Source organism: Oxyura jamaicensis, chromosome 11 (genome assembly GCF_011077185.1).
Source record: "Oxyura jamaicensis isolate SHBP4307 breed ruddy duck chromosome 11, BPBGC_Ojam_1.0, whole genome shotgun sequence".
Lineage (NCBI taxonomy): Eukaryota > Metazoa > Chordata > Aves > Anseriformes > Anatidae > Oxyura > Oxyura jamaicensis.
In genome coordinates, this window is record NC_048903.1 from 8,242,689 (window position 1) to 8,269,051 (window position 26,363).

The window sequence follows — 26,363 nt, forward strand, 5'->3', positions numbered from 1 at the left end:
TGCAGCAGGGCAGAGCTGCAGAATGGCAGCTGTTCAGACAGCACTCCTCCCCTCCGCTATTTCAGCTGCTCAGTAGCACTTCTCAGCAGTGACTAAGCATTTGCCTCTTTCTAGATTGAGTACTTATATGGATATCTGATAAATTTCTTGCTATATAAACGCATGAAAATTTGCAGTATCCTTTCAAAAGACAAGACTATCAGAAGAGACAGAAAATTTATTGGGTGTAGTTGTTAACAGGACATGAAGTCAGTGTGAGCCAGTAACCAGAGCGGTTTCTTGTCTCTGATGGTGAAATACTGACTTTAAACCTCGTCAAGCTTCAGGGTTTCTTCCTACAATGCTCCATAAAACCGAATTGTTAAATATTCTGTGGAACCTCTGGCAGCCGTGCCAGTTGGCTGTTAAGCTGAGTTTTCTTTTTCTCCGTTAATAGCTTAACTCTGTATGGGTGTAGAGGTGAGCTGAAGAATTCACCGCTAGCTGGATTGCTCATGCATAAAACCATGCACGTGCATGAGCGTGCTCAGCAGCAATGAGCCCAGCGACTTCTGCAGGGCCTGTGGCCAGGCTGAAGGCACGCGCACTGGGGCTCCCACAGCGGCCCCCACGTGTTCACAGATGGCTCTTGTCTCGGTTGTGGCTTCCATCTCACTTCTGTCCCCTTTGGGTGTGTGCGTGTGGACGCTGAATGGGAAGATTTTGCAGACTGAGAGGGTTTTGTGATGGGAATCCCATTTGCAATGGGTCCTTTTAAGCCGTGTCATAATCTGTCGTAATTTTGCTGAAGCATTTTGAGTCCTCATCACTACAGTCCTTCACGTTGTTGACTGAACTTTTAATCTGCTTCCCCGCATTTAAAGGTCCTCTGCTAAGCCTCTTGGAGCACTACCATGCCTGCTTGCTTGCTGTTAAGCTATTGTTGATGAAATACAAATTGAAATGTGCACATAATTGATGCACAAGAAAACAGAAGCAAAATACGCAAGCCCACTTGGGAATATATATTGGTTTGCTTCTTGTCCAAGGCTTACAGTTTCCTTTTAATTATCTATTACAATTAAAAGGTAAGTTACTGTCAAATATACTCTTTTCTTTGCAAAAAGAAGTTGAGTTCACTGTGGGGCAGTCAGACTATATATCTGATGCCCCTATTTGACCTTTAAAGTCCAGCAAAACTTCATTCACTGCACTTTTGGGGCTGTATAAGCCTGAGGAGAAACCTTGTCATTCGGAAGTCAATTCTGCTAGCCCATTAGGAAAGCACATTCACATTAATGGTTCCACAGTCAATCAGTAACAAAGTCCTACAGAAAGACATACCTGTTTCACTGTTCACTGATCTGGCAATTTGATCAATATTATTTTGAACAAGTCTTTTTTTTTGACTTCATCCGTAACATCTCTTTTTACAGGCAGACCGAATGTGCACCCTAAAACTGTACTGCAGATACTGCTAAAAGGACCAGCCATGTCTTTTACAGGTTCTGAGTCCATACGAGAGGCTCAGCTTCGTTCACCCAAACAGTTTTATCTGCTTTCAAATGAGCTCCTATTAATCTGTTGTACCCTGAGGGAGTAATAATCATGATCTCTTTGCTGACTCTTTGAGACATTGCTGTTCTCTCTAGCAGAATTTCTCAGCGTGTGCCACAGGCTTTCTGTATACTTCCAGAATGTTAGGGAGGCTCTTAGGCCATTTGGATTTTGCTGTTGTATTCACAGAAGTGTGAAAATACAACAATGACCCTGGGCTTACCTCTTATCTGTTGCAGGTTGTCTCTGCGTGCGGTTTGAGGTCCGTATCCCATGGTGCTGGGGTAGGACCATAACAGCTCCCTGCAGAGCCTGTGCAGTCTGCAGCAAATGGATTGATCTGTGCTCACCTTTTCCCAGCTGGCTGAAGAGGCCGTTCAGCTGTAAGAGTCCACGGGATCTGCATGGATATGACTTTGTTGCTCCTAAGTAACAGTGAAGAAGATCTGCTGCCAGCATTTCATTTCCTCTTTGCCTTTCACCACTGCGGCTAAATATCAGTCAGATTTCCAAGGAGAAAGGTAGGGATCTTAAATTAAAATATCTATACTTTTGTGAGCCAAATGCAATTTCGTCCAAAGAATGAATTTTACATAACAGAGCACAATGGAGATCAGAGGCTTGTAGCAAAGCAATTCATTACTAATTTTCAGCCAGTATGGTATTTCATAGAACAAGTGACTTCCTGTAAGCTATGTGTTACACAGCAACCAAAATATTTCTGCACAGAGTATGAAAAAGGTGGATGATGCTCTAATGCTGAGAAGAGGTCTGTTGGAAAGAGCTTTGTAGGTGGTCAAGTAATCTAGTGGTTCAGATATTATTCTTCTGCTAAAATGAAATGGTTTGTAATGTGTTTAATATTAGAACGTGTCAAATTTAAATACATTTTGGAAGAAAACATGTCCAGAAGATACTATATAGCAATGGAAAGTGATTGACTACTGGGAACCTTAAATAACTGGAAAACAGCCCACAGAAGGAAGCGGGAGAAAATAACTTGAAGACAGAATCACAGAATAGTCTAGGTTGGAAGAGACCTCCAAGATCACCAAGTCCGACCTCTGACCTAACACTAAAAAGTCCTCCACTAAACCATATCCCTAAGCTCTACATCTAAACGGCTTTCAAAGACCTCCAGGGATGGTGACTCAACCACTTCCCTGGGCAGCCTATTCCAGTGACTAACAACCCTTTCAGTAAAGAAGTTTTTCCTAATATCCAACCTAAACCTCCCCTGGCGCAACTTTAGCCCATTCCCCCTCGTCCTGTCACCAGGCACGTGGGAGAACAGGCCAACCCCCACCTCGCTACAGCCTCCCTTCAGCTACCTGTGGAGTGCAATAAGGTCACCCCTGAGCCTCCTTTTCAGCTGAACAGTCCCAGCTCCCTCAGCCGCTCCTCGTAAGACTTGTTCTCCAGACCCTTCACCAGCTTTGTAGCTCTTCTCTGGACTTGCTCAAGCACTTGTTAGTATAGGAAACAGAATGTGTCAAGGTGTGGGCGGGGACATTTTTGTAAGGCTTTTACAACAAATGAGAGTTATGTGATTGGGATACTAGGGTCAAGAATATCAAGTTGCATGGTCTGAATACAGAGAGAATTGGTGTTAGTTGCAAACAGCAGATCAAAAAGATGAAAAAACTGTAAAATGCAGTTAATACGATTCTAACTGGAGGGGAAAAAAAAAATATGTGAAGTTTCCAGTGCATAGAGTACAAGATACAGCCTGTATCATGTGAGATGGATGCTTGGCTGGAACATGAGACTCCTTTCCTTTAGTCCAGAATTTTTCATTGATCTGTGTGTTTTTTCTGTAGTTTTCTGAAATGATGTAGTAGCTTAACCTAGTAAATCAATTAGATATATATGCTTAATAGTAAATATATAAAAAAAATTCAAAGGTGATAGAATGGTTTGGGTTGGAAGAAAGGACCTTTTTAAATATTTCTGTTTTTTTCTGGAGTCAAGGACTAAATATTCAGCATCTTGGCAATTCAGCCATAGCAGAACTAATGTCTAAATTCAGATGATGTAAACACCAGAATATAGCCCTGAAAGATGGTTTAAAAAAAAAAAAAATAGAATAGAATGTTTCTCCTGTGCTACCATTGATAGACTATTCAGAAGGATCATGTTTATCTAACACAGGTTGTGATGTATCTGCAGTTTAAAAAAGTTACCAGTAGGTCTTCAACAGAAATATCCTAAAACTTTCTATTTCCTTAATCTCCTAGCAATAAAATTCCATTAAAAAATGCAGATGTTTCAATTGCAGTCACTTATATGAAGAGCATTTAATAGAATAAATGGTAGAAAGGTAGTTCATGAAATGGCTACCACGTAAGAACAAGTACAGCCAAAGGTGACATTTTACTAATCTGTAAGATGTCTTTTACTTTGTAACCCATTTGAAAGGTTCTTACTGGCCATTAAAATAGATGCTATGTTGGACGTCAGTTAGCATGATTAAGTATGGATGTTTTTTGTAATTATTATTAATCATTTAGAGAGGGGAGTGAAAGCAAATTTTGCAAAAACACAGACTAGATGGTCAACCATTTGGGGATGTGCAGAGCTTGCAAAAAAAAAAAATCTAGTTTGACTCAGTGGATGTTTTTAGCCTGTTGTTTGAAGAGAGACAGGTGAGTGCTTTTCTGACTAGCTAGTGTTATCAACCCTGTGGTCAGTAACAGGAGGCAGCACATCCAAGAGATGCTGAGTGTTTCCTGCAGGATCATCTCTGTGCTCCTTCTATATCTGGTTGTGTTGTGGTTCTACAAGATCCCAGAGGTGCTGAAATCTGCTGTCTAAAAAGATATGGTATGAATTACCCCTCTAATTAGTCAACTTCTTTGCTATTTCTCTGTAAAACTGTTGTGTGTATTTTTTTTTTTTTTTTTTCCCCAAGGACCAATCCCAGAGCTGCCTTAACGAACCTAATATTGCTCCCTTTGCTATGGAGAGGTCAGTCCTCACTATTGAGGCATTCAGAACCAAATACCACTAGCCTGTTACATTTGTATGTAACTTTGCTCTAGAAGATTTTATTTTTGATGTAAGCTGATATTTTGTTAATGAGTAACCTTCTGGGTCACAAGTTTTAGAAAGTTCATTATACAGGGTACCTACATGGTAGCCTTGGCAAATCTTGGGTACTCATAAATAATTACACAAATTTCAAAACAGCTTAAGTACATAAAGACAGTCTAATAACTAAATACTGTAGTGTTTCATTTGTAATATTTCTTTTTTTTTTTTTTTTTTTTCCTTACCTGAATCCAAAATCTAGTAATTGTATAGCAGTCTTTTCCTTTTTGGAAGAGCAGTTACCTCCTGAACTCAGAAATACTACGGAAGTTGAATCTTAAAGGTTCCAAATAAGAAAGCATATTCTTAGAAAGAAATCCATTAACAGATTATTTCAAGGGAAAAAAAAAAAAAAAAAAAAAAAAAAGGAAATTAGTTTTTTTATGTTCTTGTAATAATTTTTGAATGCTAATACCAGTAAAGCAAAATTGAAACTATCATAATAATACCACATGCATCCATATGCCATGCTGAGACCTAAGAAATATCTTATGTTTTATAGGGGATTTTCAGTCCCCTCTATTCCCCAGAGTTACAACCTAAGGTAGGAAGAAATTCTCCAAAAATCATCAAGTTTTTTTAAATTTTTGTTAAGAATTTTTTTCTCTAATTGTGCACTGTAAAGTTCCTTTTTCACTCTAACTTCTATGAATCCTTCTTCAATTTCTCTTTCATGGTCTTCCATTTATCAAAATGGACCTCAGTATTGCTTTGGGCAACTTTCAAAGCCACTCATAAATTGTAGGCATGACATTAAGCCAATTACTTATATAAATTTTCCTTTGTAAGTTTAAAATAATGCTCTCACATATACCTATTTCCTTTTAATGTCATATTCCTACCAGTGTTCTTTTTCTTCTGACCTCCATTCTTAATATGGAGATAGGCACATTCTTTTAGTTACAAGGTTGTCTTATATTGGTATCCTCTTTCTTAGTGTGAAATTGCTTGGTTTGTCTATACAGTTTCTCTGCCTGTCAGTGAGTGTGTTACTGCTAACAGTCTCTGTCTTGCCAATTAAAAATGCACGGAGATCATAAACATCTGGTTTTTAATCAGATATTATTCTCACATAATGTTCAAATAATTTCATGGGAGTTTTTACCAAGTGAAAGAATACAATCCTATTTGATGTTATCCTTTAAAGTAATTCTATATAAAAAGGTTACAAAGATAGTAAGTCTTGCTTTCTTCTAGGACTTTTTCCCCACACACATACTGTTAATTAGTAGTTAAATACACTTAAAGGATGAGGCACGCAAGATGCTCAAAATATACAGTGACTGCTTTTCAGGATTTACACAAGGTACTTTAGGACATAGGCACATGCAGCAAAAGAAAAAGCAAGGAGGTGGAGATGAACAGTGAAATAGTTTCAAATGCAGTAGTCTGTATTTCCCAGGCTGTGAAGTTTTGCTTCTGAAGTTGCCCCAAAGAGACCTGCAAATAATAAAATTCTCTCTGCTGTGTTAGAGAGTGGATGATCAACTTAACTAGCGTTTTTTTGTCTTGTAAGCCTGACATCAGTTAGTGCATTTTAACGATTGCTTCCACAGAGCAGCATGGCCACACTTCTCAGTTAGTCTGGAAAGCCAGCTTCAAAGCCAACTCAGTGAAATTTAGTCCTGTGCATATACTCACCGACTCAGTGTCTGGTACGCGGCAGGTGTCATAGACATGCAAATTTAATATTAGATAATGAAGCCCTAATTGCACTGTCAGCACACACTGTTTTGCAGTGAAGCGATGTTTCTCCTACACTTAAAAACAGAGACTTGCTGTTCTTTTCCCCTCTTTCTCCTGGCCTGCACAGCTAAATGCATATGTTAATGCAGTGGTATCTGATTTAAAAAAAAAAAAAAAAAGGCATTTGAAAGGACAGTAATTGTCTCTGAGATGTCAATAAAATTAAATGACATCCTTCCCATTCTGGCTTTTCTTCAGCTCAGGATTTCCTGTGTTCTTTCAGCAGCGGTCTTAATGGGCTTTGAGTTCATCATGTTACTGTGATGAGATAACCTCTGCATGGTGAAGGTGCTGCCAGCTCCACCAGAACAGCACTGCTATACCTTAGTAGCTTGGAGATTTTGAACAGAGTAGTAGCCAATGAATTTTAGGAATTGCAAACTTAATTAAGATCCTGTTTCCCAAACAATGAACCTTTTCACGTTTAACAATATTGTTTGCAGTGTGTCATATTTTTTGAAGCTGTTCACTTTCTCTCTCAAAATGAATCCTCCTGGGAAGAGTGTATCAAATGAAGGTGAAAATGGATACCTTCAGTGTGAATGCACTGGAATTAAATTCACAGCATGTTACCACAATGGTAAAGAGATCAACAAAGAAGTTTTTATCATTTTATATTTGAGAAATGTTTAAAAAAGTATAATTGAACCAACAACCATGGCATGATTTTAGGAATGTGTGATAACCAAAGTTCTGATTGTTGCAGTCATCCGAAAGGATTCTACCCAAATCCCTGAAGGCCTAATGAATTAATGTCTGCCCAAATCATGTTATAATGATTCATAATTTCATTTTTATGTTTATTTTATGGAAAAGGAAATCTTTTTGAACTTCAGCTTTTTGTACCAATATTTACATTTATTTTTTATTACTGCTTGGAAAGTAGACAACTGTTGTAATTGCTATTATGTTACTCTTGGCTCAATTACAATTATAGGTGAAATTGTCACTAATTTTTTGTTTGTGTGCTATGAAGCAACTGAGTAGGAAATATTTCTTGTCCCTTTCTCAGGGTCAAAAAAAAAAAAAAAAAGCTATATTTTAAACAGTAAGAATGAACAGTATTATTCCCCTACAAGCACACATTTTTTCAGCATGTAGATTTCCCCCTTATAAGGGTGCTACCTGAATGAAAGCATTTCTTTGGCAGGCCATAAAAATCATGGCTAAAACGAGTACTTGAAAACACCTGTCATGCACTTCTAAATCTCCCTTAGACCACTCTTTCTGACAGAGCTGTAATTTTACAACGTTTGATATTAAAATGAAGTTTGGAAACCTTTTAAATTGGCATTGCTATGTGGAACCTCAGGATGGTAAAATAAAGAACGCTGCGAGAGCTGAGAATTACCTCAGCTTTCTCAGTTTGGATCCAACTAAATCTATCCAGGTAAATGACAGGTGATTTATACTAACAAGGAATTGTCTGAGAGGAAAAGAGAACTGAAAGAGAATTGAATTGGGATAGACGTGAGTGAGGAGAATGAGACACTTGAATTTCTCAGATGTGTCTAAGCATGTCATTATACGGACAGCAGCTGAGGGAGCAGAAAGAAATCACTGATCAAGCACAGAGGCAACTCACAAACAGGAACCAGAGAAAACTACGAAGAAACTCATTTAAGTATTCTGGACAAAACTAGTAAATGAGGAATCTACCTTACCACCAGCTGACTTCACTGACTGTCAAAAAATGTCACTAGCATCTGTCATCATACCTTTAAACCATAGCCAATAAATGCAATAGGGCGTATTGGCAGCTGGTGCAAGAGGAGCTCAGCTGGCAGTGGCAGGCCGGAGCCGGCCCCACGGCAGCACCATGCTCTGCAGCCCCTCCGAGACCGGCTCAGCAGGTGACGGCGGTCACACAAGTGCGTCGGCCTTCTTGTCTGCTCCGTCCTTGGTCAAGTTGCCATTTCTCTCTCTGTATATCTTGCCCTGTGCTCCTGCTTATTTAACTCAAGTGGTAATGCTTACCATGTGCCCAGCTTGGGGCACAGTGAACGTTTCTGAAGGGAAAAGGCCACCGGTGTAATATGGCGTCACTGTGAACTTCTGCTGATGGAAGAGGAGATCTTGCCCAAGACAGAGCAGCCGAGCTAACGGTTCCAGTCCGAATAAAGCACGTGCAGCTTTTCAGGTCTGGCCCATCGTGAGGCTCAGGGTGGGGGTGGCACTACAGGGGGTAAGAAGCACACCAAAGGGGTACCCGCGGGCAGAGCTCCTGCTCGGGGAGCTGGGGCCATCGGCTCTGCCACGGGGAGGCACGGTGTCGCGGTGGGAGGAGACCACAGCGCCTGCAGGAAGGAGGGCAGCAATGGGCTGCCAGCTGAGCTAGGCTGATGTTAGTGACTTGAAGGATGTGTTTGTCAACCTGAAAAGCATTAAAAAGCATTTAGCTGTGAGATTTGCTTATTTTTTCACACTTTCTTTTCATCAAAAGCAATGAATATTCTGCTTGTTGAGAGATCGAATATAAAAGCTTGTCTCTGGTGCAGCTGCCATTTATTCTGTTGCAAAGTGCCTTTCTTTTTTGTGGTGATTTTTGATGTGAAAAATTCATTATATTTCAGACCAACTGCTCCTTTTTTCCTCCTCTATCCTTTTAAAATAATCTTTGAAATTCTTGAATAAAAAGCTGGAAAGTGTCAGAGCTGAGCAGATCCAGTTTGTATACTCTGGTTCCAGCATTGCATAATTAGATCTGCTGCAGGCTTAATTGAATCTTCTTTTAGTACTGTTCAGACCTGCCTCCAGCTTTCCATTTGGTTATATAATAAACCTGTATTGTTGTTTAATTACATCAACTATGTTGGTTGGCTGAGCTGACACCAGGTTGCTTGCTTGAAGACACAGCATTTAAGAGGGAGCATTCATTCTCATTTTCTTCTCTGTGTGCTTTGATGTGTGCACTGTTCACCTGTGCTCATCCGTTCAGTGTTTCTAGGTAATTATTGCAATTTAAGGCCCATTTAATTATAACTCGTTACATTTATTTTAATAATAAGTCCAAAGAGTGTATATTTCTCCAGTCTGTGCAATGAATTCTTTTTATGGTAACAAGTGAGGTTCTCTTTTCTGTAATGATGGTTACATTCTGGTAATTTACTTAGCCTAATTGGAATGTTTCTTGTCACAGTCCTTAAAAATAACTTTTTGGGTGCATTGGCAGTGCATTCTAATGCCACTTACTCATGTAATTTGTCTTATTGGTGACACTCTTCTGCGACTCTGTAAGTATTAAAAATCCTGAGTGTCATGCTGTAGATCCTGTTAAATGTTAAAACCATCTGGGAATGTCTTAATCGATTATTCTTGTGCAAATATTAGATGGAGAACACTAACGGTAAATTCTGTCTTCAGCTTTTGCTGTAACTACCAATGGTTTAGTCCTTCGTATTAAAAAAAAAAAAAAATGATTTTTTTTCAAGATTTTTCAGGAAAGCTGACAGGTTTAGGGCCTGGGAGTTGGTGCAAGTATCTCTTTAATATGTAAACTTAGGAAGTTTGTGTAAGAAAGGAGTAGCAGATACAGAGTTTGTACCCTTCTGCATTGGTTACTGTGCCAGTGTATGTTTTGCTTGTTTAAAGGGAAATAGAAATCCTGCTGCCTGTGAGATGCCATTTTATGTTCACATGTAGAAGTGAAGAAGATGCATTTTTCTTCCCTCTGTGAGGGCTGACTAGGGTACAGCTCTTTGCAGTTTGCAGGTTACCTGCTGAAGCTGGGAGACGGCAAACGCTGCGTGTGAAGTGTAGTGTCTGTGCTAAACTGTAATAACTACTCAGATCCTGACATTTTCCAAAGATTTTGACAGTCGGCAGTTTGACTGAAGCTGAACTAGGAGCAGTTTATTTCACACTTCGATCATCCCCGAAAGATTGTTGATTTTTTATTTTTTCAAGGCTAATGCTTCAGCAGGGTGAGTGTGTGAAGCTGCACGTGCTGACTTCTGACCTGAGGGGCTGTGGGCACCTCTGCACGGAGGCAGCCAGGGAAGAGACGGGCAGCAGGACAGATCTCATCCTTCAGCTGGGATGTGCTACTGCCAGCCCTGAAATACCCCTCAAAAATAGCAGTATCTGCTGGCATCGTCGTGTTTTCTTTTAACTCAAAGCTGCTTCCCATGACTGTAGTCCCATGTTGCCTGGCTTTGCTTCGGTCTGTGACAAAGTTAGAGAATGCAAATGAATGTTAGAGCCCCAAATAATCTGCAGAGACCAAAGGAGATGCCCCTATGTAACTGCACAGTGATGATACGGAAACTTTCTGAATCATCCTGATTCAAAGAGACTTCAGATCACCTTGAAGTTCTCTTTTCTATTCTTACCTAATATTGCCTGCTGGAGAAAATGGTAGGAAGCCCTGATAACACACACGCATGTGTGTATCTTGAGCAAAAATCAAGGTAACTATCTCATATTCAGCTGGTAATTATTCAGGCCTTAGGACACCATTTTATTGAAATACGACACAGGGGAGAAATGAAAATAACCATAATAAATTATTCATTTTGTGGAAATTAATATGCTAGCTACAAAAATAATCGCTCTGAAATGCAAATATGGTTAGAATGGTTTAGCTAGTTAGATATGCTATATTGATAATTAATATTTATGGAAGGATAGGTTGTCATCAAAGTTAGCTTTGGATACACAGCTTCTTCCATTTAAAAATTAAGTCTGCATGAATTTGTAAATATAAATTGTGCTATTTCCTACAAACACTTTTAGACTCTAATTTTATTTTTATTTTGACCTAAATGATTATTCTGTTTATATTTCTAACTCTCCAAGGTATAACTAGTGTTACATCTGCTATACAAATAGGCAATTTGGTTATAGATGAGAAAGAAGTCTTTAAATATTTAACAAAATCATCTTATGGTTGCAGAAATAGAACAGGCAAAATTTTGGAAATCAAAATGCTGACTAGATTAAGTTTGTGTTTTTAAGGAATGTGTGATGAATAACCATCTCTCAGCTGTGTTCTGTGACTCACACGTAAATGTTCTGACCAAAATGATCCTTTGTAGATCATTTTATGCTAAAGCCTGTACATAAAGAAAGTCACTTTATTAATTTATTTTTTTCCTACATCCGAAACTAGCAGATAATAATTTTATCGGTATTTTTAGGGAAAAAAGTATTCAGGGGTTTTTATTTTTGTTTATTTAATTCTGGCTGCTAGGGACATCAAGAAAACTGTTAAAATGTGCTTTATCCATATCAAGAACAAAAATTCAGGCATGTACTTTGCGTATGTAAGTTGAAGATTAATTCAATTAGGAATTGCTCTATCACGTTATTTTTTAGAAAGCTGCTTTTCCTAGTAGCAAGTGACACAATAAGGATATATAGGAAATATTTTGGTCTACTGGGTGCCTTGATTTTAGTCACCCAAATCTTTGCGTTCAAGACTGTATAAGTGAAAATTCACAAATATGTCCCTCAACGGTGACATAAGTTTCTCCCTCCAGACTGTGAAAACTAAAGACAGAAAAGGGGAAGTGTTTGTGGCAGTGCTCTCAAACCTTGACCTTTTTATCAGTTCACCACGGGATCAGTTTCCTTCCCTGGCACAGGACTTGTTAGGGGATTCCGAGTCACGTTTCACTCATGACCACATGAATCACAGTCATCCCAAGAGCACCTGAAGCTAGAGAAATACTCCTTTTCTTGTATAAGGAGTCCTGTACGTTCATAAATCTCCAGTTTCGTATGAACAACCTTATTCAGTAATTGCTGTGTTAAACCAATATGTGTTTTGATTATGACAGTCAACCAAGTCAGCATTTCACTGGCTGTGGAGTGTCACGCTACTTCTTGAAGACTACAAAAGCATGTCAAAGGAACTGAATAGTACTAGAAGAAGCCTTAGAAGTTTTTGAAATACTCTTCCCAGTGTATCCTAGACTTTGCAAGCAGATAGAAATGCATGAGCCAAATGGGGTTTGTATTTTCCCAAAGTCTGAGAAATACTCATGGAAGGAATTCTTAAGCAGCTCCATTCCTCTTTATATTCAAATTGTTAAACAAGGGTATTTGAGCTTTCTTCTGTGCATGCAAAAGCACAGAGGGAGTCTGGTGGATATTTCTGTTCTGATTTGAAAGTATAGTTTACTGGGAAATATGTGGGAAAGCAATAGTATGAAAGTGTGTAATCTATTTTTAGCTAACCTTTAATGTAGTGTAGTACATGAAAATGAGTGGAAAAATAATAGCAGTCTCTGAACCACTTTAACATCAATACTGACTTACATGATTTGAAATTGCTCTCCCTCATCCACATTCTGTCTCTTTCCTTGTCTGTAGCTATAATGGATGTTTGGACGTACCTATTGATGCAGGTGACGGTACTGCCACTTCTGCCTTTCACTAATATTCGCTTTCAAGCTGTGTTTTGCTGCTGATCCTTAGCTTTGCCAAAATTCCTTCCTTAGGTATATGCTCTATAGAGGATGCCAAATACTTGTCATTTTCCCTGTGTTTCATTTACCTGGCCTTATTCCATTTTGTTCTTGCAGGTAAACGATGCTGCAAATTACTGGGAGTGCAGGGGATAACTTATGTTCATGAAATGCAAAATTTACCTTCTGTTGTACACTCCTTGGCTCTGTTTTGAATCGCTGTTTTTCATTTTGGCTATATTAGGCAGACTTTTAGATAAAATGAATACTATTTTTTATTGTTTTGTGACAATCTCAATAGTTCCTTTACTGGATTTGCACAGTGTCTGGGAAGTCATGGGTTAGAGTTTCTTTTCTCTGTTCGTGCAGCCTTCATCACTGTCTTTTTTGTGTGTTTCTGGAGCTCCTGGCTCTGTAAGTAATCCATTTCTACCTAGGATGTATTTATTTGTCTCCTCTGACTCATTCAGTGGCTTTTGCACTGGGAATAGGAGACAAAGAATAAGAACTGTTTTTGGTATGTGAGAAGACAGAAACCTGCAGTTCAGTACAGTTAGCATTAAGAAAAAAAAAGGGGGGGGGGGGGATGGGGAAATGTGAGGGAAAGGGGGGAGCGAAAGAGAGTGCTCTGGAAAGCCTCCCAGATTATACATCTGCCCTGGTAATTCAAACTGGGATTTAACACAGAAGTAGTGAAGTTGATGGAGTAACTTAACAGTGGCAGAATAATCTCTCTTTTTCAGTGGCACATGTCTTTGAAACACTCCCTCACTAACCAACCTCCTCACCCCCAAATGTTTGAATGCAGCTTAGCATACTTGCAAATACAAAAATTAAACACCTGTGTGGTTGTTATGCACAGCTGTACCCATCTGCTGAGCATGCCACTTGCCACTTGCTTTGATTAAGAGCAAGTTAAGAGAGGCTTTAATTAAAGAAAGTCCGTAACACTGTTAAGCATCCACCTCTTCAGCTTCTTTCCTTGATTATACATTTTTCTGCTTTTCTCCTTGCAAATGACAAATTATTGGCTCCAGAATGTGTACAATTTAATAATAACAATAGATAATCATTTTCCAGCTTAAATATAGATCATCTAGACAGTGCTTACACTGACACATCAGCAGTGATTTTGTGAAGCAGTAGTTATTCCTCAAAGTGGGGCATGGGGGTAACCAACTGCTCCTGACAGGCAGACGCTGTGAGCTAGTGGTAGTGCTGTCAGGTTTTGGTAATGTTGTGCTGTTCCTGTGTTTAGTGATCATAGCTGTCTTTAAACTATAGTTAACTGTGGTTAGCATAGAAAATGCATTAAGGAGTATTCTGTGAAAAGGTATATAAGCCAAGAAAAAAAAATCATAGCATTTTGTCATAACAGGGACATTTCACAATGGATGTAAGACAACCCAATGACACTGCAGATTTATGCCTCTTAATACTGTGATGGCACTAAGGCAAATGGCCACAGTCCAAGCCAAATGAGCACTGGAGCAAACACCACCTAATCAGCGTGTGCTCGTGAGTTGCAAAGTTTCTTCCTTCAAATAGCTGTGACTCAGTAAATTTGCATCTTAATGAGAATTAGCTATACTGAAGCAAACAGTGATATAATGCATTTGATAATTACTATGTACGGTTTATACAGATATTCTTTCTGTAGCACTCTTTGCCTGATTGCAGTTGCTACCCGTGGTCTGTAGTTTGCAGTAGGAGGAGTAATCAATGATACCTTTAAACAAAGACAAAGCATATCTCGTGTGTGCAATAGGATTATGAAATTTAGCGTGGGATTTGGGGGGATGTAGTCTAGCTTACTGAATAGACAATGACAAATAATGGGATACATTAATCTTTAAGAGAATCTGATTGGTTCTTGGTCATCATTTGTCTTGAAAGGAGCTCAGGGAAGGAGAGCAGAAAACATAGAGCCAAAATAGTTTCTGCTTGTAAGAAGAGTAAAAAATGTATGTGCATTGATAGAAATCAAGGTTCTATTGTACCCCAGGATCTTATACTTTAAGCACAGCTATAAGCTAAATTTAAGTATTCCACTATGTAAACCTTTCTTATCAAAATCAAATTTACTAGATAAACTGCATAAATAGTTCTGTAACTTGTCAGTTGGCTGTTACTCTGTTGCTTCCTGAGGAAACTGAAGACAGAGCATCTAGGTTCTCAGTTTTGCCCTGACACGTTTTTGAGAACAGTGAAGTATTCGTGTATTCCCAGTGGAGTTTGTGTATTCTCCTGTAGATCATAACACGTCATCGTTGGCCCAACTCTGTGAAACCTGTTTTCGTCCTACATAGCTTTGAACCTGTTTGTCCAGATGCTGGAAATGGTGTAAATGTGCAAACCAACACTCCTCTCGAGGTTAGAAGTAGCACAGAATCTTGCCTGCAGTGTGTCAGTTGAACAATACAGCTTACCTGGACCTTTCTGCAGTACCGCTCCATGACAAAAAGATTTGTGCCATGTGGATAGATTCTAGAGTGCTGTCTTGCTTTTTGAGTAAACCTATGGAAGCCTGTAGGTAGCATATGATTGCCAAGGCAAGAAAAGCTTTGTGAGGTGTGAAATGTCAGCATGGTCATCAAGAGTCCAGAATGCTAGGAAACTGCATTGCAAAAATAAGAAGAGGGGAGCCTGCTCATTTATTATCAGGCTTTTCAGATTTTGGCGAACCATTCCATGAAAATTAACAGAAGGCAGGCCTACAGCAGTGTATTTGACCTCCCCTCACTGAAGCTGGTAGGTCTTTGGCAAGATGGAAAAGCTGTCATTCCATGAGTCTTGTGCACTAATAAATTGTTAGAAGTAGAGGAGGGAAAATCTAGCTGCAATATTTTGTACCACTTTCTTCTTGAGAGCAACTGACCTATGTTTCGTTCAATTGACTAAAGGAATTTATGTATGATCTAAGAACAGATCTGACAAATTTATTCTTCAGGGTAGGGGAGGGGAGGGTGTGACTTACAGCAAACCCAGAGGACTTCTTTGAAATGAAACTGTTATCCTCAAAAATGTATAGCAAAGGTATAGCCATTTATCTAGGAACTGCGCCAGAAAGTGGCTGATAAGTAGTTGTGGATGTAATTAAGCTTCACGTGTTTTCTTTCTCAGGGAAACATTAGGGAACATGCAGCTAGAAGGTATAAAAGAAGGAAATGGCATATATGGCCAGGGTACTTTGCTGGCTATTTCAGAGCTATTCATCCAGTTGTCCAAAGGAAATAAAGTAATAAAGGACACTTAAAACTGACGTAAAGTTTTGCACTGAGACAGTGATCAGAATATTAGGTATAACGTATTAAAAGAACAAATCTTGCTAGGATTGGAGAGATGAGGAAAAAAGGACTTTTTCCAGACTTCACTTTTCAGTTGAATGTCAGCCAATTCTTGAATTAGTCATGTTAAAAATTATATAACTTTACATTTGAAATATATTGATTTTTACCTCTCTTTTGACATTTATTTTTCAACTTAGCTTGAGTGTTTTGATTTTTTATTTCCTTTTCATAGCACACTTTCATATACAGACAGAGAAAACAAAAGCTAGGTATGAAAGCAGGAAAAAACAGGCTATAAAATAATCTTTCTCTAAAACATAGGCAATATGTGGAGTCCCTTGGCATTTTATATTTATTAAAATTTTATCTAGCCACTTCTTGTCCAGAATTATGAGACTTATTTGAGACGTGTGACAGTGCTTTGTTCAAATCCTACCAGAAGCATTATAAAGAATGTTAGAACTGTTGTCTGCATTTTCTATCAAGGTTGTAAATGACCCCTTTCCTCAGTAAATCTTGATATCTTCCTAGAATTTCAAATTGAGTTATCGCTGTAATAAATACTGTCCTTCTGACCTTCTCAACATATTGAAATAGTGCTTTTTGAATACATAGTGTTTTTATTAACACTGATTGGCATTTAGGAATGTGTGTCTTTGTTAAGACTCAAAAAAAAAAAATCTTATTTCCCATCAAAATGAAATGAAGACTTTTTCTCTTTTCACTACTCATTTATCTTTGCTCTGGGAACTTGCTAAAACAAGGATTAGACAAGTTCAGGTGTCTGTGCTGAAGAACACAAAGGGAGGAGTGTTGATCTCAGGTATTTCTTACCTTAGTAAGCATGGGGAACTTGTGAGTATTCTGAGACGTCATTCTGACCAAAAGTTTCATCGTAGACATGAAAATATTTCTATTCTCTCCAGAGAGCCCTTATTGCAGTCTTTCAATACTTAAAAGGGGACTTATAAGAAAGATGGAGAGAGACTTTTTACAAGGGCATGTAGTGATAGGACAAGGGGCAATGGTTTTAAACAGAAAGAGGGTAGATGTATGTTAGGTAAAAGGAAGAAATTCTTCACTATGAGGGTGACGAGGCACTGGAAAAGGTTGCGGGTGAGAAGCTGTGGATGCCCCATCCCTGGAGGTGTTCAAGGCCAGGCTGGATGGGGCTTTGAGCAACCTGGTCTGGTGGGAGGGATCCCTGCACACAGCTGGGGGTTGGGACTGGATGATATTTAAGGTCCTTTCCAACCCAAACCATTCTATGTAAGATGATCAAAATTGTTTTTGTAAGGATGGATTTGGTTTTGATGAACCTGCCTTTTCCAACTGAAAGACACAATTTTGCCACAACCTTCCAGGCTACTACTGGTAAAGATTCAGCCATGCACAATAGGAAACAGAGCAACCAGTGTGTTCCCCCCAGCAGCATCTCAGAGGTGTCACAGGTGTGGCTGAGCAGCATCTTCAGTGCTACATGGGCGGATGTTCACAGGGGTCCAAACCCCTGCACCAGCATTTCAGCATGCAGTCTTGCTAGTTTCTCAATTGCCTTCCTGAAGATAAAAGGTGACCTCAAGTGATAACTGTCTCTAGCCTGAAGCAAGGATTCTGTAGGGCTAGCCAGGCTGTGCTTCCTTTCAGGGAGGAAGTTTTAGATGCCCTTCTTCAAGGCAAATGTTGATGGTCTTCACCACTCTTAAGCACTTGTTGCAGTATTCATTGTTCTCAGTAATCCGGAGAAAAACATCCGCTCCAACGGCAAATGGCTACATTTATCAACAAAACCATTTATAAAAAAAATTGCATTATAATATCAATCAAGATGACAAGCTTTGTAAAACTGACCTTTGTAAGCAAGAGAGAACAGAGTAAAAGCCACTTTGCATTCTGAATAACAGCAGTAAACTGCAGCCCGGGTACTTCAGCCACTTTAACAGAGTGCACACAAATGGTAGGTGGTGTGATTTAGATGATAACAAGAAGTCTGTCTGTTCTTTCTATCTGGACTTAGAGCTCTATAAACTGACCTCAAAATCGAGGTTAAAAAAGAATCTCCAGCGTTAACACCTAATAATATTGTGATGTTACTCTATTCTTTGAAATCACATTGCAGGTTTATAGCACTTTATAATGGTTTCATATTGATTTAGCATTAGAGTTTACCAAAATAGAATAATCAAAAAAACCCAAAGGTTATGTCCTTTCAGCAAGCTGCAGTTTGAATTTGCTTCTTTATCATACTCCCATCCACTAGCAAAATCCTGTCCTAGATTTTTGCTGGTTTAAATATTTTAGGTGCTTTCAAAAACAAGGCTGTGAAATGATCCAGGTTAGGAAGGAAATCAGTCTAGAATTCATAGTAAGGTGGCCATGGTAAGCTACCTATCTTGGCTCAGCAGTAGCACGTTAGTCTGTGTCCAGTGCTGGTACAGCTGACAAGGTGAAACTTCAGGCTGCAGCTGACTTTGTGCAGCTCATTGTTGGTTAAGACACCACATCTGTGCTGCAGAGAGCATCGCTCGGTGGTCCTGAGCTGTGCTGGGCTGCCTGAGTTAGGCTGGCATGAACACGTGGCTGCTAGAAGAAGCAGTTCGGGCAAGGCAAGCTCCAGCAGTCTGTAAACCAGACTCTTGGTCCTTGTACCATCTACACTACTTCATGTTGATCCTTTCTAACTCAAAGTAACTTCTTGTTTTGATAGATAATCTACTGTCCAGGAATGAGTTATGCACAACCCCCCTCCCTGGTTCACTGTGTTTTGCTGTGATTTGCCAAAGTTGCTTTGAAATTTGAATTGTCCTGCAAAGTCAGTTAATAGAGAAGTGAGCAGACTTAACATGTATGTCCTCCAGCAAAATGGGAAAAAACATCTTTAATACAGGAGGAGGAAAAGGAAGAAGGAATGTGGAGACACCAATAGGACTAAAACGTTTTTCCAAGTGCATTGTACCTTACTGCTGTGGTTCAGCAAACGATCCTAGCAACAGGGCCGGTGCAAGACTTAACCCTTCATTCATAGAAGTTGCAGAGGAATTAACTTTTCATTTGTGTCTGAATGTCCTCCCCAGAATGCAATCGTGACATTCAAATCCATGTTTCTTTCATTTGAGAGTTCTTAGCAAGTATTTATTTATGCTAAATTGAAGCCGTATCGTGGTAAAATGATACTCCTTTTTATACCATTCACTGGAATGAACTTCTCATTAGCCGTTGGTTATGATGAAATACCTGTGATTCCGTATTACACTTCATAGGTTGAGTAGACAACTGGCAGGGAAGGGGTTTACATACGTGCTGTGAACTTGGTTGTGTTGGTTCATCTAAATGAAAATGAAAAATAAGGAAACATGCTGGTTTTCTACAGTAGTGAAAAGAGAGAAAAGGCTGTACTGAAGCCCTAGTAACAAATACATAGCGATGCGTAGGTCACAAAAAGAGAAAGGCAGCCCACAGGGAAGTTTGTTGGTTAGCTGTTTGGAGTAATTTTGGAGAAATGGGTAAATAAAAGTCTGTGTGCTGAAGGATTCAAATCCAGTTGTCCGTGACTCGATCCCAGCCTGTTTCTAGCCTGCCGTGGTGTGAGTGCAGAAGAATAGCATTGCTTTCACAGAAACACAGCTTGGTAGACAGCCAGAGTTTTCTGAGAGAGACTTTTCTTCAAACAAAAATCAATCCCAATGAAAGCAGGAAGAGGAGAGAAGGGGAAATGGTGCAGCCAGGAGCGGGGCTCGCAGGCCTGCTGTGGCGTGGCTGTGTTTCACCAGCTGTGTCCTGCTGGTAAATGTCAGCTGTCTGATGGCCCTTTGTCACCAGCACTGCCTATGGTCATGCACAGGAATGAAGGTGAATTCCACATGTCGCTCCAGTGCTGCCAGCTCGCTCCCGTTGGACTCGCCCTATATCGTGAGATGCTAAGCGAGGACTCACGGGAACAAGCGCGGATCCAGGTTGTTGGTGTTACCTGCCCATGTTTCTACTGCCTGCATCTCATTCTGTCAGGGTTTGCTTTAGAAAATATTTGGAGCAGAAAATACAGGTGCAGCATTTCAAATTCAGATTTAATATATAAAATTAAATGTGTTGCTACACTGAGCAAAATGCCATCAGTATTTTTCAATAAACAAATAATGATTGTTCCTCTGCCCAGTGCAAAGACACACAGTGTCAATAGAAACAATTACTTTGTTCTAATTTAATTTGAAAAACTACTTGCAGGCAAACAGGCAAGCCATTTAGTAAGATTGATGTAAATGGTGGTTTATTTAGGTTAGATATGGATCCAGTCTGAAAACAGGAGGCTTCTACAGTGCATTTGGGACTTGCATATACATTGGGAAAGATTTGAATTAAAGAAATCAAAAGGATTCAAAGATGTTTATTTAAAACCTAAAGTTATGTTTATGATAGGCTAAAAATAGACATAGTATTTTTTTTTTCCAAAACTAAATTCAGACCGTGAGTTTTTCTAATACCAGTCTGTTACTCCATCAAATTTTGCTCTTAACTTTGCTCTGGGGTATCTGATGCAGGAGCTCTATCTTAATCATGTGTAACAAGGTCATTTTAAGGTATTTTTACTTCTTGAAACCCAATAACCCATTTTTGCCCAGAGATTGTGATGGGATGTCCTCTTATTCCATCCACAGTAATCACAATAAATTGCTTTAAATAACTTGCATTCAAGCTAACCCAGAGGTGGAAGTTCCTACAAATCCTGCAGGAGTTCTCCCACTGTTATTTCATGTAAGAAGGTTTGGCTAACCTGCAGTTACAGTATAGAAGATATGCCATCAGTTTTATTTGAAGCACTTTAATGAATATAAAAGTTTTTTCTAAGCCTTACAGGGCAGCAAGCTTTATGGCACGTCATGCACCCAGCCTGACAATATGTTGTTTTTCTTCCTATTTCAAAACTGACTATAAAAACAGTGTTCTAAAAATGAAGCAGTTATGCAGATGACCCAGACAAAGAGCAGAGAGTGTGCCCTGCTTTCCAAAACCTATGGGTTGGTGCTGGCACCACGCGCTTCACCTGGACTGTGCTACTGCAATTCCTGGCAATTAAGCACACGGCCATTACTATTGCTGTTGGTGATAATTTGATACAGATTGGTTTGGGCAAACTGGGTTCAGGGGGACTGATGATTTTGAAAGCTTATCCATGGGTACATTGAAATCCATGGAACTGGGATGTAAGTCTTGGAAATGCTTGCAAGTCTGCTTTCTGATGAACTCTGGCAGTTTGGATTCTTATTTTGTCTGTAGGGCACAAATTAGACTGGGTCATGAAGATGCAGAAGACCAGCTCTGCTTCAAATGACTTTTTTTCTGCAATCTTCCCTCTTTAAAATGGAATTTCAGCGAGGAAATCAGGGTGGCGGGAGGCGTGCTGCAGACTGATGGCATGCCATCTTTTCTGCTCTACATACTCCGTCGTGTGGTTTCTGTGGTCATGGTTAAAGACCTTCTCTTTCCCCTGCCTCTCCCAGAAGAACTAGCTATAAGTAATGGAGAGATGTCAACACAACCTGAAGGGAACCTGCTACGATAGTTCCAAACTGCCTTATTTATCCTGGCGCGATGTTAATCAGCTGTCCGGTGCAATCAGTTACTTGTCACCCGTGTTAACAATTTAATTATCCCCATGAAAAAGGGAGGGAGAGGATGACAGATATTTATAGTTGGCTCTCCGTGACCTCTCATCTAGTGCCACCAAGAAGAAACTGCTGCTGCCTTCAGCATGAGCACCACCACGGGGACCCAGGGACCCTGCTGACCAGGGAGGGCTAAAGAGGGGCCCGTGTGGACTCTGTGCACTTATTGCAGCTGGCGTGCAGTTTCTTCAGGGGTACCGTTGCCAGCCCTTTCGTTAGACATAGATAACAGCGTCAGACAGATAACAGCTTTCCCCCCCCTGTTCTCTGCTTCCTGCTTAAAGAGTATCTGGTTGAACTTTAAGAAGCGGTAACGTTGCAGGCAGGTTCTTAATTAATTTGAATGAAATTATACCTGTTATTAACACAAATAATGCAGTCTTTGGGTGGGACAGGGTAAAGGCTTTGAGCTGGGCTCAGCAGAAGGAAAGCAAATGAGTTCAGATAAATGGCAAAAACAGTAACAAAGAGGGCAAAATGGAAATATCCAAAGAAACTAGCAGAAAACATCAGGCATGCATAAAAAGGCAGATTTGAAGGCACACGCAGAAGAGCTTGATGGCTGTAATAGCAGGGGCAGCAGCATCTGAGGCAGAAATGTGAGAAATGGCAGTAGATATGACAGGAACAGATGCCGAAATAGCAACAGCAGTAATATCTCCTTTCACTGTGCACCCAAACCACTCATTTAGGGGCAGCCAAATAGACTGCTACAAAGCAAACGGACCATTATGGTCTATTGTACAAATATGTATTTGGCTAAATGTTGATGTGCAGTGGCGTGGTGAAGCAGAACTTGTGCGTGCTTAGCAGCCCTGGAGCCATGCTGTTCATTAGCAACAACCCTTTCTGCAGAGGTACGTTTTATTTTTTATTTTTGTAAGAGGCAGTAATCAAACCACTCCAACATTTCCACCTATGCTTTTAGTTTTTTAGTTATTAGTTTTTAGTTTAGTCATTCAGTATTTTTTATTGTTTTTAAGGGAAAATACTTTGGAGACACTAAATTTGTCTGTCTTAAAGGATAAATACATTCCATAATACATTTCCTGGACTCAAGGGTGGCTTTCACAGCCTTTGTTGAAGATCAATGCCATTTCCTTTAAAAAATAAAAATAAAAACAAAAAAATTGCAGTGGTCTCTTAGCTGTAGCAACTGCACGTTCTTCCTTTGAACTGGGTTGAGCTGTAGCCACCTGTAACAGCAAAGAAACTAGCCTCTTGGCTCCTAGGTATATTTACCTCTGGTTGAAAACATACTTGAATTCCTTGTTAAATCTTGATAAGTACAGTTACACCCATTTGCCTTGCGCTGGGGTTAGGTTAGGGGTGTGTGTACATAGATGTGCATTCACAGACTCATTGGACTTGCAGCCTATGCCAGAAAGGCAGGTGTTCACCCTTTTTATAATCTCAATTAATTGCTTTTATTTGGAAAAAAAAATTGAAGCCCTATACCTTTCAGCATAAAAAGGGTAAGCAAATGCTCTTGGAATTGTCTGTGTGAAATAGAAATTGCTTTAAAGAAAATTTCGTAGAGGAGCAGGACTTTGATTCAACAAATACTGAGGCAGTGCTTGGTTCTGAAATTAAGAAGAATTTAGAATTAAGAAGAATTAAGAGTCATCAGACTGCAACAGCAAAGCACTTGCTTCAGTGCTGTGCATGACTAAAGTCTTAACAATTTGAGTGTCCTGTTAATCTAAATTGCGTATCTATGCTGTGGGCATCTTCCAGCGCTTGCTTCCATCAGCCAAGCTCTGACCTGGAAGGCACAAACGCACAGTTCCATTGACGTTGTTGAACGTGTCCCCAAGTTTTTACCCACAAGTATAACCTAAAAATGTCCAATCATTTAATAATAATGATAAAGAAATTTGCCCTTATGCAAAGATGTCTGTATGCAAAGCAGCTTTAATCTTGGAGCTAAATTTTGCATCTAAATTCTAATTTCTAGTAAACTCAGTATTAAAATGTGGACATGGACACAACAGAAGCACAGCCATGAAGAAAGCAAGTTGCACACTTTATTGTAACAACTTTTGATTGCCTAGTAAAGAAATGCGTAATAAATAAACATTCTTTTAAAAGGCTTGATAGCACAATGAATTTTTCAGTGGGAGAAACAGAAGAAAAACTATTTACAAATACATGAGTTTCATGTTTGATTATAAGTCAAGAAGCAGTAGAAAGACAAAAAAAAAAAAAAAAGAGAGAGAGAGAAATGGCAGCAGGCACCAAGCTTTCAGTCTTGAATTAATGAGGTTATTCATAATAGGGAGGGAGTGACACAGTGATTAGCTAATTACTGTGCAGAAACATACAATTAATGCACAACTGGAATTAGTATACAATGAATTAAACTGCAACATAATGCAAGCAACAAAAATTGAGAAAGAAACCTTGATTGCTGATTGAAGTTGTTATTACAGGAAAAAGTCTTTTGAAGTCACAGTAGTTTAGCTACCCAACAACGTGTTTAACGTGTGTGATCTGATTCCACCCTGTCAGTAGGACTGCTGCAGCAGAGTGGCTTGTGCATTAATTACAAACTTATAGATGCATATGAAGACAAGTGAAATTTAGCCCAGGAGGAAACAAAGGGCTGACGATAGCAAACTCACATGCATTGTAACAGAAATCCATTGTGATGTTCAACAAAACCAGTAGATGTTCAAGCTGACAAATGTCATCAGCTGTGCCGGAGAGGCACCTGTCCTGCCATCGACGTAGGGATGTTGCACGGCAGGCACAGGCTGCTCGGGACTGATCGGGTGCAGCGGGCTGTATTTACTGCCCATGGAGCATGCACCAGCCACCCTACTGTACCTGCTCTACAAGGATAGGTAGCTCTTTTGCTGGACACGTAGTACGTTGTATGAACACAGTGGTAGTGAATGACTAGCACGTGCGGTGGAGGTGTCAGTTCTGTGTGACCACAAGCCATAAAGCAGGATGGCAGCTCCAGGCCAGGAGCAAAGGGAGTTTACCGAGCCCGTTCCTTTCCTTTGGGGAGAGGAGGGGGGAGAAAAGCATCTATCATGGACAGGGAAGGAATTATCTCAAGGTACTCCAGACCATAACATAGAGCTGCTATGGGTCTACTCTAAGCTACGACAGAGAAAAGAGCTTTCGTATTTTCTGAAGCTTGCTGTAGCACGCTGCTCACCAGCACCCTGCAGACTGCGTGCCGCACAGGAGCTGCAGGCACTGCACGGCCGCACACAGCAACTCGACAGCTGAGAGCCTTGGTCCGCGGCGCTGTGCAGTTTACCCTATTGGCAGGCTGGTTTTGCTGTGGTTCAGATAACAGTTTGCAAGCGCATGTGTTTTTTAACTTAAGTTGCAGAAAATCAAGCTGACAGCCTAATCTTTTAATACTGCCCTCAAATTTATTATCTGTTTCCTTTTAGCTAGAAATGTAAGTAAGGTTGATATTTTACCTCTGAAATTAGATTTTGTTTCTGTCCTAAGGAAGTTAAAATCTGAAGTAGGAAAGTAACTTACAGTAGTTTGCCTAAAGATAACCTGAAGGGAATCAGGCAAAAGAGAAACATTAGAATGGGAACATTTTGCAGAAGGTATTTTGTGCATGGGAACTCTAAGATATGAGCACTGATTTGTGTTATATAGTATATTTGTTACAGTATAGCACTTATTGCATTGCTACTACTTTATTTCAGCTGTATTTTTTTTAAAAAAAGGATAATGAATTTTTGTTGGGACGTAGCACTTTGCCCATGTGTTTCAGAAAGGAGGTAGGAAGAATCAGTAGCAAAAACATTTTTTTTAAAAAAAGCATACTTAAGTGTTATTAGATCGCTTCTGTGTTGGTGCTAAAGTATCAGTAGGTGCATACTGTTACAGAAATCTAAAAAGGTAAAACTTCTGAACAAAACCAAGAAACCATATTATTCATATTATTAACTGTGATAATTTTAAGTCTATGACAGACAGGAAACTAAATTCTAAGGAATGGTCAACAGTAGAAAAACTCAAAATTCCTAATGTTCTTCTTTCCTATGGTGGGCTCCTATTCAGCAAAGCAATCAAGCATTGTTAATTTAGTTGCTCATAAAGACTCTGCTGGATGAGTCAAGTTCTTTGAAAGCCTTTCATTATGTCACCAGGAGCTGTAAGGAGGTCATTAATTTTTTCCAGGTCATTTCTGAAGGAGAACCTTTTAGATAACACTGTGGGAGAAAGTCTGCCTTTAAGTGCTTACGTCTGGCCTGTTAAGTTGAGGGCAAAAGTCCCATTAACTGTAATTGTCCAGAATGGGAGCTGCTGGGAGTTTGGGCAGCAGTGAGTTAGGGCTCCCAGGCTGTGCACGGCTCCTGGAGTGCCGATTCCTCTTCTCCTCTCCTCTCCCCACTTTTCTGTAGCCTACCACAGTGACTGAACAAAACCAAACTTGTAGGAACATCCCCCAGCACGATGCAGCAAGCTGCTAGCTTTGTCACTTGCAAGTGATTGTCCTGGTTTCAGTTAGGACAGAGTTATTTTTCCTCCTAGTAGCTGGTAGGGTGCTATGTGTTGGCTTAGGATGAGAAGAGTGCTGATAACATGCTGATGTTTTAATTGCTGGAGAGCACTGCTTACACCAAGCCAAGGACTTTTCAGCTCCTTGC

General features: G+C 39.7%; 1 long non-coding RNA gene across 4 annotated transcripts in view; it reads left to right on the forward strand.

The window, feature by feature from the left end:
- LOC118172737 overlaps nt 1-26,363 on the forward strand; it is a 202,907-nt gene that overhangs the window by 110,383 nt on the left and 66,161 nt on the right. For all 4 annotated transcript variants that reach the window (XR_004753838.1, XR_004753837.1, XR_004753840.1 and 1 more), the window contains one exon: nt 1,776-2,057. This is a non-coding gene — a long non-coding RNA (uncharacterized LOC118172737). The remainder of the gene's footprint in view (nt 1-1,775; nt 2,058-26,363) is intronic.